This window comes from Sinocyclocheilus anshuiensis, unplaced genomic scaffold (assembly GCF_001515605.1).
Source record: "Sinocyclocheilus anshuiensis isolate Anshui unplaced genomic scaffold, SAMN03320099.WGS_v1.1 scaffold464, whole genome shotgun sequence".
Taxonomy (NCBI): Eukaryota; Metazoa; Chordata; class Actinopteri; order Cypriniformes; family Cyprinidae; genus Sinocyclocheilus; species Sinocyclocheilus anshuiensis.
This window is the reverse complement of record NW_015555731.1, coordinates 25941-29624: the sequence shown is the minus strand read 5'-3', so window position 1 is coordinate 29624 and position 3684 is coordinate 25941. Positions and strand designations below refer to the sequence as shown.

General features: G+C 34.3%; 1 long non-coding RNA gene across 1 annotated transcript; it reads left to right on the top strand.

Annotated features, from left to right (window-relative positions):
* Nucleotides 1-619: 619 nt before the first annotated feature.
* On the top strand, nucleotides 620-1723 carry LOC107672919 (uncharacterized). Its single transcript, XR_001632352.1, has 3 exons — nucleotides 620-701; nucleotides 849-951; nucleotides 1636-1723. It is a non-coding gene; the product is annotated as an uncharacterized LOC107672919 (long non-coding RNA).
* Nucleotides 1724-3684: the final 1961 nt, after the last annotated feature.

Genomic DNA, 3684 nt, shown 5'->3' with positions numbered 1-3684 from the left:
ACTAAGGCAACAGAAAAGTGTCATGTCGAAGTAGTAATAATTCATACAATTTACCAAGTCAGCAAATTCATATGATATTGTCTAAATATTCTATGACTTTTACTCCTACTGCTGACATTGGCCATTGCCTCAGCTCTCATGCAGATTGTGCCCGTTGTAAGTAGTCAGAGTGTTTATATCATAAAGTTTATATTAAGTCCATTGTATTCTTTATTAATCTTTACAAACTGGCACAGCGTCTTCCCGGTTATAGACTTACAAATAATGTTGTGTTTTTTTGTGATGTATGGAGTATTAATGAGGTACTATGTACAGTTCAAGATGATCAGCTTGTTGTGAATTTTTAAAGCAATTATTATTAATTTCTTTTTATTTTAAGGATTTTTTGTCAGTAATATAATGTGATGTAGGTTTTATAGAGTAATAAAGTGCTTGTTAAATCTCTCTTCTCTCTCTCTCTCTCTCTCTCAGCTTTTCCTTTCCTATTTTTCCAAACTAATCCGTAATTAATTTACACATAGTAGCCTCTCTTTCTGTGGTTCATCATGGCATGTTTTTAAAACTCAGAATCAAATTTTGACCAATTCTTTCAGAAAGCTGCTAGAATTAACAGGGAATTTGAACTCGAAGCTCCCAATGCTGATCTTGAAGAAGCTGCCAAGGAGGCTGAACAAGTCCTTCAAAGGTTCAACCCTTCACAGGTTTTGTTTAACACTTTTAGTTGTAACCAATTTGCCTTAATGAACGCATCCTTATTTTATGGTTAATAAAAACTTTCCTTATAGTCCTTCCTATCAAATATTTTGGTCACAGATGTCTCAACATGTATATATTTCTCTTTGTTTCAGCTGAAAAGGAAGACCAAAGGAAGGCCTGTCATGGGATTTGAATTTGAGCATCTTGAGCATTTATGGAGAAGACCAAAAGCTGCAAAGGCAAACACTTCCAATGGTACGTCTGTGTTGATCTGAGCACCTTGGCTGAACTGTACTGCAGTTACATTTGCACAGCATTTGATGTTTCTTAAACTTTGCTTTACATATCCCACGGCCCCATCAGGAAGAACCCCCAGAAAAGTGTCATGTTGAAGTAGTAATAATTCATACAATTTACCAAGTCAGCAAATTCATATGATATTGTCTAAATATTCTATGACTTTTACTCCTACTGCTGACATTGGCCATTGCCTCAGCTCTCATGCAGATTGTGCCCGTTGTAAGTAGTCAGAGTGTTTATATCATAAAGTTTATATTAAGTCCATTGTATTCTTTATTAATCTTTACAAACTGGCACAGCGTCTTCCCGGTCCAACAGTACATGATATCTGTCCACACCTCACAGTCTGCCTTTCTGTCCGTGTTGATCTGTCTAAGAAGCAAGAGTCTGGAAATGCTAGTTTAACTTGTCACGTGACAAATCAGATCTTCCAAATAATTTGGCCAAATCAGATCACTTAAAGCTGGTCACACCAAGAGCAATAACTATAATGAGACCTATTTTAGCATCCACACCAACAGATGCTAAGATTCTGTTTACTGTTATACACGATGCAGTTATGTTGTTGTCTGCCATTTGTTGTTGTCAATGTTTTTGTTGTTCATCATGTGATAAATTCTTTTTGTTCCTGTCTTGCAGGATTTCTCACAGATTACTTAATCATTCTCCATCAGCTCTCCACAATATCAGCCCGCCCAAAAGCTTCCACATCTCTCTCTCTCTCTTGTGTGGCACATCTGCTCTCAGTCCTTTACTGCCAACTTCCAGTCTTAGCATGTCTGCTTGTTTTAATGCCTCCTTTACAGTCAACACTCCCACTCCCATCTCTACTGTGAGCACTCCTGTCTATATATATATATTCTTGATGAAAATTATAATTGTTAACCATTTTAATTGGTCCAGCATTTAGTCACAAACAATGATTACAGGAGAATAATAATTGTAAAATATTAAAATATTGTTCTTAATCATTTTTTGACTATTTGTTCATTAAAGGGAAGAAAATAGAAAATAATATTTTTTTCAGCTGGAGCATCAAAACTCCCGGTTTGTAAAATATTATTTGGCATCTTATGTCATGTTCTGTAAACAAATTCTCTTTTTATTTTTGAATATTAAACAATGTTTTTAAGGGGTTTTTATTGCATATTTCTTAGTTACATATTTATTTCCATGTACCCATTAATTACTTTATCAATCAGTCATTGTTTTAAGTTGTTATATTTCCCTATAACTGCTTTTTTTGTTTTTGATTTGTTGTTTGTCTTGGAAAAGTTTGACATATCAATAAACTTTGGGAAATCCGGTGTGTGTGTGTGTGTGTGTGTGTGTGTGTGTGTGTAAAATATTATTTGGCATCTTATGTCATGTTCTGTAAACAAATTCTCTTTTTATTTTTGAATATTAAACAATGTTTTTAAGGGGTTTTTATTGCATATTTCTTAGTTACATATTTATTTCCATGTACCCATTAATTACTTTATCAATCAGTCATTGTTTTAAGTTGTTATATTTCCCTATAACTGCTTTTTTTGTTTTTGATTTGTTGTTTGTCTTGGAAAAGTTTGACATATCAATAAACTTTGGGAAATCCGGTGTGTGTGTGTGTGTGTGTGTGTGTGTGTGTGTGTGTTTAATATTCATGTGGTTCAACTGGCAGAGCTAAGAATGGCAAGTTTGTAGGGTCCTTTTCCAGGAAACATAAAAGTTATTAATTGTACCTTTAATACACTATAAGTACACTGTAAATGTTACAGAAGCAAGATTGAATAGTAGAAAAATACTGCATGTTTGAATAATTATCAGAGGTATATGCACATTTTTTAAGTTTAAATATTGTACATTAATATGCAATGGGAACCATTACACCCTTGTTTGAAAAAAAAAAAAATCACTGTAATCAACAAATCTATTGCTGCATCAGGTTAACCACATGATGCAATCTGTTGTTGCAGTTTTATATTGAGTGGAGACAAATAAATCTTTAACTGATTATCTGTCCATTCACCACAAGAACCTGGAGGATCCTGTCATAAATGGCCATATATGGACAAGTAAGTGTGACGCTTCTTCTCAACTAGGTTGCCATTGGCTTTGAAGTTCCCTTGGCACTCGCAGATCTCGCTGTGATTGGACTATCTTTTAACCCAAATTTTAAAAAAAGCTTAACGCTGTAAAGTACGTTTTGCTGTTATTATTACGTCAGTAATACATTCAGTTAACAATGCAATGTTGCTATGTCGTGAGAAATTACCATTTTACCAAGATCGTAACCCTAACCCTGAGCATAACCTTATTAAACTACAAATACCAGCGCCGTTTTTCGCGTTTGAATGGCAGAGGCTTTCTTTTTTGAACAAAGGGTCATCTAAACATGTTCATTGTGCAAACATTTATGACATATTTAAGAGGCAGGCTGAAATTTGGTATTTTACTAAGAGCACTTTTTTTAAACACCTTTATACCACCTTTCCATATATGTTTGAAAACTCTGTCCAACATTATTTAATTAACATAGCATAAGTAGTCGTCCTGCCAATTTTCTCTTTAAAACTATAATCAGACTTTGATTTACAGCCATTTGAAATGTTACATTTTTTTGCTCTTCCAGGGGACTCTACTGGGCCCCTGCACTCTAAAAAATGCTGGGTTAAAAAGGGACAAACCCAGCTATTGGGTTGTTTTGAC